The sequence below is a fragment of the Leptonychotes weddellii genome, chromosome 11 (assembly GCF_054177405.1).
Source record: "Leptonychotes weddellii isolate Sample4059 chromosome 11, ASM5417740v2, whole genome shotgun sequence".
Classification (NCBI taxonomy): domain Eukaryota; kingdom Metazoa; phylum Chordata; class Mammalia; order Carnivora; family Phocidae; genus Leptonychotes; species Leptonychotes weddellii.
Genome location: NC_138379.1, coordinates 9068861 through 9080625, shown reverse-complemented (window position 1 = coordinate 9080625; position 11765 = coordinate 9068861). Strand labels below are relative to the sequence as shown.

Below are 11765 nucleotides of genomic sequence, written 5' to 3'. Positions count from 1 at the left end.
GAGCACAAGAGTGGGGAGGGTCAGAGGGAGAAGCAGACTCCCTGCCGAGCAGGGAGCCCGACGTGGGACTCGATCCCGGGACTCCAGGATCATGACCTGAGCCGAAGGCAGTCGCTTAACCGACTGAGCCACCCAGGCGCCCTCTTCGTGTGACTTTTAATGAAGTTTTCATTCTAACTTCTACCCAGGGTCAAACTCGTGTGGCATCTGTGGCCTTTCTTTCCCCTTCGTCCGGCACTCTGAGGGAACTCAGGTGGGTGCAGCCTCCCCTGACAGAGGAAAAGCAAAGACCCCAGAGAAGAAGGGGTTCGTCAAGCAGTCCATGCGGAGGCAGATGCGAAGGCGGGGCTCGATCCCCTGTGTTGTTTCTACTGAGTGACCTCTGCCAGGACCCCAAACACACTTCCCTCGGGTGCCTGTGGCTTGCCTCGTGTAGGCAGGGTGGGACCAGGCATGGGACGGGGTTCTCCCACTCCAGGACCGAAGCTCCAGATTTGCAGCCCCATGGCAGGGGGCCAGGTGAGGCAGCCTAGGCAGCCTACCACAGCGTCAAGACCAACCAGCAGAACGTCGAGGCTACAGCTCCCGAGAAGACAGCCCAAGCTCTGGCCAGCTCCGTGGGGAGACCCACACAAAGAGCCTACCTGCGACACTGTCAGGCTTCTACAGGCCAGGAGACCCACGCTACCCAGAGGCCAAGTCAGGGGAAGTCCAAGGGGGGAGGGTCTGCACAGGGCTCAAGGCCCAGAAGGCACTGGGAGCACTGGGAGCTGGCCTGACTGGAAGGCCCTGACGCAGAACCCACCCTGCAGCCAACTGGGAAGACTGGCTTCTTGACCGGCTCACCTTCACCAGCCACTTTCTCTCCCCCACCCCCCAAAAAGGGAAGTATTTTCATCAGAGGAAAGTCAGCAAAACAAAATCTTTGTAAAACATTCAAGTGTTCTGTAACATTCTGAACTGTTTTCTCACGGGGGCTGACAAGCTGTTATTGATCTCTCTTACTGATATCTCTGTGGACCTAGTGTGTGTCCATCCCGGAACCAGCAGTGCGCACGCGCGTTCAGTGGATGTCTGTGGAAGCAAAGCGGCCAAGTCCCCTCTCCAGGTCACACATAAAGGGGCCCGATATCACTATAAGTGGCGTGGGGTTGCCACTGCTTCTGTGAAGGACAGGGATAGCTATGGCACCAAGGATGTAACTTGTCATCAAAGCTTGGCAGTAAGTGACCGTAGACATTTAGCCAGAGAGGGGACTTTCCTGGGTTAAAGAGTGCTGGCCAATCAAGAAATAAGTGTACTCCCCAGATAATTCTGGGGCGCACTGAGGTGTGCAGCCCCTCCACCCACCACCCCAAATGACAGTCTTCCTCTCCAGTCTAGAGCCCCACACCTGGCTCTGTTTGATGGCCTTGAAATCCCAGAGACACAAATCTTCCAGCTGGTGATCCGAATAATCACTGTCTTTTAGACAGTGAGAATTCTCCCCGAAGTGGGCAATGGATGAAGCACACAGCTCTCATACTGAGACCTTCCTCTCCCGGCTCGGGTCCCTGGTTGGGGAATCCCATCCCCAGCGGCGTGCTCCTAGGTGCTAAGGTCACCCCCACTTCCCTCGGAGGCTGGGTATGCACTTGCTTGAACTCGGAAGACCAAAGGGACTGGAGAGTGTTCTAGCTCAGGTCTGGGAGGACTCCCTCGGCCACTCCCTGATTGGGAAAGATGACCGCCCCCATATTCAGAAAAGAAACATTGCAGCCCCGTGGTTGCAAAAGACCTCTCTCCTGTGTCAATCCCCTTTCGTGGCAGACTTCCCAACAGGCCACGCATGCTTTGAATGCCTCAAGAACTTCAGGTCTGAAACACCTCCGTTTTACAGCAGGTCAGCCCCCTTAGACCCAACTCTCAAGGGCGGCCTGCATCTTCTGGCAGGCTTGGCCTCAGCGGGATGGGGGCCACGGCACTTCCAACTCCACCTTCTCTGGTCCCACTTCTACCACGCCCATTTCACAAGTGGTGACACTGAGGCCGAGTGGCAGATAGCTTGCCTGTGCTGACAGAAGAGGGGACACCTGGCCTAGGAGCCTGACCCTGGCCTGCTGCTCCTTCCGCCAGGCTCCCCACCTGCTCTGTGCCCTGGCCTCCTCACACCACCTCACCAGCTCAGCAGGCACATGTAAGAGCCACGCATCCCCACTTCTTCCAGAAGGAGGTGTGCTCGGGATCCCACACCCAAATGTACCACACATTCCTTTTAGGGACTCAACTTTCCTTACCTGTGAAATGGGTAAACAGTCCCTGCCAGTCACATGGCTCCTTTCTTCTGAGATCAAAGCCCTCTGCAAACTCCCCCATTAGTTTATATAATCGCTCCAGGGACTAAAGCAAATACAAGGCTTAATTACCCCTATTTCAGAGATGAAATGAAGCCCAGAAACAAATAATAAGGGTATTGCCCGAGGTCCTGTAAGCTGTTGGGGTCAAAGCACCGGAGGTCCAAGTCCCCTTCCATCCCTGGTGTTCTAACATCACAAGCATCTTTGCCCCACCTGCTCCGCCCACCACGGGAGAGCCATGAAGATTAGTTATAAGGCTGTCCAAGTTGCAGAGCTTACAATCCCACGCAAGCCCGCTGATTACCTAGGCCCAGCTTCGGTCCCTGCCTCCAGGATGGAGGTGGCTCACGTCCTCGCCCTCTGACAACAGTTCTGGGCCTGGGCTTTACTGTGGCATTGCCCACCCCTGGACGTTACCGATGCCTTTCTTTCGGAAGTCACAGAGACGTTCCCTGATTCTCAGGGCCACTCAGTGAGGTTGAACACAGCACGCACCTCTCTGGGTTCGTAATTCGGAAACGGCGGGAGAAGCACAGGACACTCTGCCCAAGGCCCACAAAGCAGATGCCCCTGAAGCCCGGTCACCCGATGTGCCAGAAAAATCCAAACTGGCACTTCTCACAGTGGCCACAACCACCAAGGATGTCAACATGCAGAGACCTGGGACATTACTGAGAAGTTACCTGGGGCCCCAGGGTCCAGGGGCTCTGTTTCCGGAGGGCCTGACAAGTGCAATTACCAGGCCCCTTGGCACCCCAGGCCCTGACTCAGACCCCCTTCTGCTTACCCAGGGGCCCAGGAGGATGCTGGGTACTGCTCAGGTGGTGTCTGGGGACTGCTGCTTGGGGGAGGGGACAGGAGAGAAGACACAAGCCCCTTGAAGGCAGGGAGATTGTCTTGTTCACCTCTGTCTTCCCAGCACCTGGCCAAGCCTCTGGCACGCTGATAGCTCACAGCAGTGCTTGCGAAAGATGGACCGAGGCAGGGAGGGAGAAACCCAGGCAGGGAGGGAGAGACCCAGGCAGGGAGGGAGAGACCGAGGCAGGGAGGCAGAGACCGAGGCAGGGAGGCAGAGACCGAGGCAGGGAGGGAGAGACCGAGGCAGGGAGGGAGAGAACAGGTCCGTCAGCTGGCAGTCAGTCAGACAAGACACGGAGGTGCGGGAACAGGGCTCCCCCCCTTCTCCCGCCCCCCCTCATTTCTCCATGCCTTCACTGAGTAAACATTTATGGAGCCGTTACTACGTGCCAAGAACTGCACCAGACCCCACGGCAAAGGAGGCAGGATGAATGAGGTGTAAATAAACACCAAGTTCTTACTATGTGCCAGGCACAACCTGAACGTATAAACACTGGTACTAAACTCCCCCCAGCTCAATTCCATTTTAAAAAGCAAAAACTTCACCACCACTCACAGCGAGTGCAGGTACCAGGGGATGTGACACAGCTGGGGGCCGGAGCAGTAAGCAACGGGGAGGTGGCCAGCTCTGAGGGCTGGGGGCTCTGAGGGCTGGGGCGTGAGAAGCCCGCCAGGCCTCCCTGAAGGTGGGGGGAAGTGCTGCTGCTTGTGCGGGGACAGGAGTCAGAGGGCCACAGGCAGGTGACAGCGGGGCCCTGGCAGGAGCGGCTGCAGATCCCCATGGCTGGGAGAAGGGGACCGGAGGCTGCCGAGGCAGGCAGGTGGCTACACAGCCCTCACGGGTCCAGCAAGACCAACACCTCATTTGGAGGGGTGACGCCATCGACTCAAAGATCAGACGGGGACCAGAGTGGGAAAGGCCACGCATGTGCTAATCCGTGTTCCCTCCGCAAGAAGAGAAAAATCTCAGTTTCCCTGTCAATAACCCAAGAAGGAAAAAAACTTCCTCTGCTTTCTCTTTTGGCTCCTCTGCAGCTTTCACCTCCAGGCAGGCACCTGCGGCCAAGGCCAAGGCCAAGGCCAAGCCACCGGATGGGGAGTGTGTCCCTCTGGAAAAGCGGGGGCTCAGCCCAGCTCGGGTACTTCCTGCGGGCAGGGGGGCAGCCAGGCTTGGCCAGACCTGCCGGGTCCCCCGGGGAAGCTAGAAATCCAGATCCAGGTGACCTCTCTCCAACTTTTAAGTTGTAGTAGCCAATTCAAAAGTTGTAAAACAACAACAATAACAACAACAACAACTGGGCGGGGTGCGGTTTGTCAACAGCTCCCTCCAGGAGAGACACGTGCCTGCCACAGGAAAGGAGGGAGGGCAGGGGGGCGAGGTGACAAACACCTTCCCCAGGCACCCTGGAGCTCCCCTCCGGCAGCAAGCAGAACCAAGGGGGCAGGCTTGGGGGTACGGCCCCTACGCTGCTGAGGCCGCACACCGGGACAGGAAATGAAGCTCGCAGGCTCAAACTTCTTCGGATCACAGAGCACTCGCTATCTTGACTCGATCGCTCTCACAGGCCTGGAGCACGGGGAACAGGATCGAGTGAAGATAGCAGGCCCAAAGGCGACTCCACTACACCCCAGGGGACTCAGGCCACTTTCCCACCGCTCCCTGGGGTGGGGTGGAGGGGGCTGAGAATGGAGCTGTGGAGAGGGGATGCTGGGAAGGGTTCAAACTCTGGGCCGTCTTCCAGCTCTGTCTTTAATGGGGGTGGGGGGGAGCAACGTCTGGATGGCACTTGCTCAATGTGGATCTTTGCCAGGACTGTTTAGCTCAAAAAGTTTCAACTGATATCAGAGCCTTTACAAGCATAAATTAAAAAAAAAAAAAAAAAGAGTAAAGACAAAAAGCAAAATGCAGTCTTTTCTAAGCTCAGATCAGAATAAGGTGTGCCAGCCTTGGAGATGGCTTGCGATGCCCAGGGCCCCTTGCCTCTGTCTGAACAGTCAATGCTAGCTCTCCCCCGATAGGATGCAGAGAAAAGCACTGATGCCCGGGGTTTGCCCTTTGGCTCCATAACCCTTTAGCTGTGTGACCTTGATCAAGTCTCTTAACCTCAGTTTCCTTATCTGGAAAATGGGCACCATGACGGTAATCCCACCTTAGGGGTTGTGTGCCTCGGAGGAGCAAACGGCCCTGGAGAGGGCTTTGCAAGCTCCTGAGCATGGGACAAATGTTAATTACTCTGCCTCTTGGGGGTAATCCGATGATTAGGGGCAACTCTTGACACCCCTGGGGCTCGATATAGAGTCAAGCAAATGTGACTGCCATTACTGATTCAGAAGACGGAACTGGGACTAAGCAGGGTGCCTCTGTTTCCCCGGCTCCCGCTGGCAAACAAAACACATGTTCCTATCACTCCCCTCCTCACCATAAGGAGACCACGCTGACCCGCCAGCTACTTCAAGCCCAAAATCACACTGCAAGGAGAGTTGCAAAGGCCTTGGGCTTGTGAAATTCCCACATCCACTTACCGCAGCACAAGAAGTAGTTACCATAGCAACCTGCACAGCTCAGTGTGCCTGAGTTAGAGAGACCTGGCCCCATCCCAGCCCTCCTGTCAAAAACACCTGCGGTTGCCTTAGAAACCTTCCTATTCCTGCTGCTTAATGACGACAGATTTGTTGACCTGATCTAGTTTTCTTTCCCTAGAATGATTCTAGCCGTGCACCCGAGTATCAGACCATTAGTCACCTGACTTCCCACAGGAGTTAATAAAAACAAATCAAACCATCATGTGCTCCTCACTTGGTCCAAAGCACCATGGACCTGACCTTTCCTTCAATTTTAAAGTTGGTGTGTAAGCGCCAGAAGGGAGCCTCCTGAAGTTTCCTAAGGAATTTCTGAGGTTGGGGCAGGGAACTCCTCCCCATTCCCCAGTGCTAAACAGTTAAGACAGCAGGAAGGGAAGTGGAAAGAGTTCAGGGCTTAAGAGCCAAATATTCCTGGATTTAAATCCCAGCTTGACCTTTTACTAGCTCTGTGACCTTGGGCAAATTATTCCGCCCTTCTTACTCTGTTTCTCTTTGGCAAAATGGGGCTAACACTACCAACATCGCCGGCTGTTTTAAGGACTTAAAGAGAAGTAAGGGAGATATAACCTCCAGAGGTGCTAGAAAAACCACCAAGCAGTCGCTAGGTAGCATTAATCCACACACTCACACCTTACCACTGTTGCAAAATGCTGCCTGACACCCTGGCCAGGCACCCAGCCAGGTTCGGGAGGGAGGGCAGGTCCTCTGGAAGGCAAAGGGTAGGGGCTTTCTGAAACAGGCTCCAAACCGATCTGAACAAAGATCCTCAAATAGAAGTGTGCTGACACATCGATGGGGGCATATACAACCTCTCAGGACAAGGTCTTTTGACGGCAATTGTCATCTTTACATAAATATCTACGTAACAACCACATGCTCCTCAGGTCCACTGAATAACTCCATCTGACGCCCCCTTCCCCCAGAGGCAAGCCACTAAGTGGGAAGACCCAGGAAGGATGAGCCCCTTTCCTGTGCCGAACATGGGGACACGGGAATGGCACAGGACTTCGGCCAACTGCTTTCTCTACTCAGTGGGCTGCTAGCCAGGCTGGGGTGGTCCATCAGCAAAGGACACCTGCGGAGCCGGAGGGCAGGGCTGGCAGGGTGTGGGGCCCCTGGCTACCTACAGTCCTTGGATGGGCCAGCCCATCCCCTAAAGGGGCCCCTCCCAAGCCTGCTGAACCTCCACCCCTCACCCTCATCCCAGGGGAGACTCCGCTCAACCTTACTCACCTTTCTCTTCTCCCAAACCACCTTCCCCCGCCTGACCCCCATTTCCCCGCCTCGGCTTCACGCCCTCACTCCCAATCCTCCAGGCCGCCCCGACACCCCTCCTGTCCAATCACCAGGCTTCACCTAGTCACTGCTCCAGCGAGCTTTAATCCAGGCACCTCCGGATTCATTTTTGAAGGCACTGCGTCCAGCTCCCTCCGCCTTCCCTGAAGCCAGCCATCTCCTCTCCTTCCCTCGTCCCCATCCCTCCAGCTGTCGGGACCTCCGTCTCCATCCTCTTTACCCACTCGCCTGGTGTGCCCTGCCGTTTTCCAGTTTTCTAAAGGAGTTCTCCTTTAAAACGTTACCCCAAGCCCCCAGAGCACAGAACAGACGCCAGAGGCCAGGCCCGGGGTGGGGATGGGGGGGAACCCTGCTCTTCCAGCTCAGTCTCCCCCAAGGCCTTAAGGGGGCCCCCAGGCCACCTTCCCAGAACACAGATTGAAAGCCACTGCCCTTACCCCTGCCCCCTGCCCAAGCCCCCCTCCTCCACGTTCTTTCAGCTGTGAGACGTCACCAGCAGGGTGGGGGGGGGGGGGCGGGCTACTGGGCACTTCCAGAGCCCTGTGGAGGCCGGCTGAAGTCTCTGGGAGAAAGAGCAAGAGATGCTTCCCAGAGGAGCTGACCTGAAGGACAGGCAGGCACTTTCAGGATGGGGAAGGCCCAGGGCAGAGTATTCCAGGCAGACGGAAGGCAAGAGCAAAGCCAGGGCACTACAGCTGGGGATGCCTCGCGGACAGGAGTCAGACCAGGCTTTACCGCCACCACTCAGCTTCCCCTCCAAGCCGCGCTGGGCCACCGGCGAGAGAGAAACGATGACCGTGCGGAGCACTTACAACGTACCAAGCAGTGTCCTAGGCGCTCTGTCCGCAGCAGCTCGTGGGATCCTCACACCAGGCCCTCGCGGCTGCACAGCCTTCGGCTCTCCTCATTCTCCACACGAGAAACCTGGGTCGAGAGAAGACTTGTACCTGATCCCAGTCTCACGAAGAGGAAATGGTAGAGCCCGAATTTCACTGCGGTGCTCTGGTCCTGGGGCCCGTACCCTTCACCACGGCACCATGCCGCCCCTCAGTCAAATGCACGCCCATGCAACACGGTGCCCAGCTCTGGGGGCAAATTTAGGATGCGGCCGTTCTTGCTGACATCTTTCCATTAGACTTCTAAAGAACAGGGGCTGGCCACACAGCACCCCGGGGCCCCAGATCTCCCAACACCTCCTTTGGGCCCTCGCCCTGCAGGGACAGCCCAGTGGCTAAAGGCTCTGGGGGACAGACAGCCCCGTGCCCTCGGTCACTACTGGCTGGGGAGCCTGGGCAGGTCCATCTCTCTGGACCTCGGTTTCTCCTCTGACACAGGCCTTTTACAAGGATGAAATGAATTAGTGCCTGGGAAGTCCAATGCCCGGCTCTCAGGCCGGGCTCAACACACGGTCAGGATCTTCTTCATCACCATGGCTGAGCTCCCACCCGGCCCATTCCCTCTGCAGATGCGGAGGACAGAGAACTGAAGATTCCTCCAGAGACAGCATCAATGAATGGTGCCACAGAAATCCAGTGGCTGGATGTAACACAGATCAATAACGTTCCACTTCAGTCAATACGATGGCCAAGAAACAGGTTATTTAGTAAGTAGCCCATTCTTGAAACTTCCTGACAGTAAAACACAAGCGGGACACTTTGCAAAGCCTCTTCCTCCTTGGCCCACGGCTGAGTGAAAAGAAAACCATCCTAAGCTACTCCACACCCAATGGCCACTTGTTTCTCTGTTGCCCCAACTGTTCAGATGACTCAGAAAGGATTTCAGGCTGCAGCTGTCAGCCTCCCCCCGACCCCCACCCCAACTTCCTAACCTACACAGGGCAAGCTGAGCTAGCAGGTTCGACCATCCCTTTAGGAAGGATCAGGATTAAGGTCAAGGCAAACACCCAGGAGTCTGTATGAGGTCACTCAAGGTCTGTCTGTTTAAAGGCCAGGACAACGAGACCATTGTTCTGACTCGGGGCCATCCTAGGCTGGCAGAAGGCGAGGCACCTGTAGATCCTCTCCCTGCCAGGGATGTCTGACGCTATGGACTTCTGGGTCCCCCAGAGGGAGGCAGGTGTGCTGAGGGCAACAGTGGAGCCACAGAAAAAGAGAAACTAGGCCAGAGCCTCCTCATATCTGCTCTTGACTCAGGCAGGGATCCATGAAGGCCGTTATCAAACGCGCGAAGGCCATTATCAAACAGGCGACACGTTATCAGCAGCTACACCGGGCTCTGGACCCAGTTCCATGCTCTGGCAGAAGGCCTACTCTGAGCCAGCCTCTCCGGCAGCTGACTGCCAGACTCTAACAGACTCCACCCTCTGCAGCCCTCCCCCACACACCCCAGGACTCTCTAGAGAACACAGCCAATCAGAGCTCTCACATCCCTGCTTAGAACCTTCCATAGTTCCCCAGTGCTTTGGTATTTCATTCAAAACCTTGTGCTCCTGTGCTTGGCATAGAAGGCCCTGTATCAGCTGACCCCAAACCTCCCTTTTCAGCTAGATTTCCTTCCACTCCCCTCAGGGACTGCTCACCCCACCCCAACTCTCCGTTCTACCTACTATTCCCAGAAGAAGCAACATGCTTCCAATCACTTGACAAATATTCTGTACCTATAAAAAGATCAGTATGACAGGGATCCTGCCCACAGGAGTTCCCAGCACTGCCCCCCAGCCTTTGTCCCTACCATTCCCTCTTCCTGGAATACTCTTTCCTATGCCTTCTACAGCTTGAAAATGCCTGCCCATCCTTCAAATGTCAGTTCCTTCTCCCAAAGACTTCATCCTACCCTCCCATGGTGCTCTGTAAGTACTACCTGGCATTTATTATATAGGAATCGGGCATGTTTCTCCATCCAGACTGTGAGCCATGTTGCTCAGGTCTGCATCCCAGCACTAGGTCAATGCCTAACACACAAGGCACTCAGTGAGTGCTGACTGGACAGGGTCACCCAACTCTGGACCAACAGAGAGGAACAGGGACCAGATTTCTCTCCTGCCTCGACCAACCAAAAAACCAGACAAAATAAATGGAACAACAGTTTTCAGACACTGGACATCAGGCATTGCAAGAAAGGGATTCCTGAGACGGAAGAACACACGATTGTCTGCAGCTCACTGCCCATAAAGAGGTTCCAGGCCACGATACAGAGACAGAGTGCCTAGGCAAAGCCTGACAGTCTCGGAGCCCGACAGTCTCCCCACACTGGGGAAAGGAAGTTGGGAGTCCTGGGAGGCCAAGGCAGCCAGACTTTACAGGGCCTATACCAGAGAGGAGATAGCGACACAAAGAGAGAACTCTGGAAATCTGCAAAGGGTCCTTCTCCATTTTTCAGCTGAGTGTTGACAGTACAGATCAGGATTAGGGGGAACACTCCTTGGACCTCAAATTGAGCCAAGAATAATTTGTATCTCGGCCAGAGTGGAAAAACCTAGTAATCCACAGGGTATCCGTGGAGCACTGAAGAAGGTGCTGTTTTGTTAGTGGGGAAAAATTAACCCTGGTCTAAAGACTGTTCTGATCCCAGGTAACAAAACTTAAGAGCAAGCCTTTAAAGAATGAAACTGTTTCCAAGTAACTTAACAGTGTCTCAAAACAATGCCAAGAACATACACAGATATACAAAAATATCCAGCACCCAAGGGGGGAAAATTTGCACCATCTGACGCTGACAAAATTACGAGACATACAAAGAAGCAAGAAAATGGAATCCATGATGAGGGAAAAATCAATCAAGAGAAACAGACTCAGAAATACAGATAACAGAATTTGCATAAAAGGACATTAAAATGGTCACTACAACCATATTCCGTATGTTCAAGAAGCTAAAGCAAAAACTGTTAAGTAGAGACATGGAAAATATAAAAAAAGATCCAAATATAAACTTGCAGAGACAGAAACTATAATGTTGAGATAAAAAGCATACTGGATGGAAGTAACAACAGATTAGGCACTACAGAAGAAAAGATCGGTGAACTTGAAAAAATAACAATATGAACTACCCAAAACAAACCACAAAGAGAAAAATAAAAAGACCAGGGCAGGAAACGAATGAAGCATCAGAAAGCTGTGGAACAACAGCAATCAGACCTCCCAATATACCTGTAACTGGAGTCCCCAGAGAAGAGAAAGGAGACAAGAGAAACTATCTGAAGAATTAATGGGCTGCAAACTTTCCAAATTTGATGAAAGCTATAAATCCACAGATCCAAAAAACTCAAATAACCCAAGCACCATAAACAGGAAGAAAACTATACCAAGGCACATCATGATGATTAAGTTGTTTAAAACCAGTGATAAAAAGGGGCGCCTGGATGGCTCAGTCAGTTAAGCACATGCCTTCAGCTCAGGTCATGATCTCAGGGTCCTGGGATCGAGCCCCACATCAGGCTCCCTGCTCAGTGAGGACTTTGCTTTTCCCTCTCCCTCTGCCCCACTCCTGCTTGTGCTCTCTCTCGCTCACTCTTTCTCAAATAAATAAATAAAATCTTTTTTTTTTTTTTAAAGATTTTATTTATTTATTTGAGAGAGAGAGAATGAGAGACAGAGAGCACGAGAGGGAAGAGGGCAGAGGGAGAAGCAGACCCCCTGCTCAGCAGGGAGCCCGATGCGGGACTCGATCCCGGGACTCCAGGATCATGACCTGAGCCGAAGGCAGTCGCTTAACCAACTGAGCCACCCAGGCGCC

At 54.0% G+C, this 11765-nt stretch overlaps 1 protein-coding gene across 4 annotated transcripts in view; it reads right to left on the bottom strand.

Moving 5' to 3' along the window:
• The window catches only part of VPS37C (VPS37C subunit of ESCRT-I), a 28726-nt gene that overhangs the window by 11275 nt on the left and 5686 nt on the right, over positions 1-11765 (bottom strand). Inside the window, exon 2 of one of the 4 annotated variants that reach the window (XM_031024824.2) lies at positions 7886-7997. The exons of 1 other annotated variant lie outside the window; for it this stretch is intronic. The gene's annotated coding sequence lies outside the window, so the exon portion shown is untranslated. Of the gene's footprint in view, positions 1-7885; positions 8000-11765 lie in introns of all 4 variants that reach the window. 2 more of the 4 variants (XM_031024823.2, XM_081798032.1) reach the window with 2 other exon arrangements.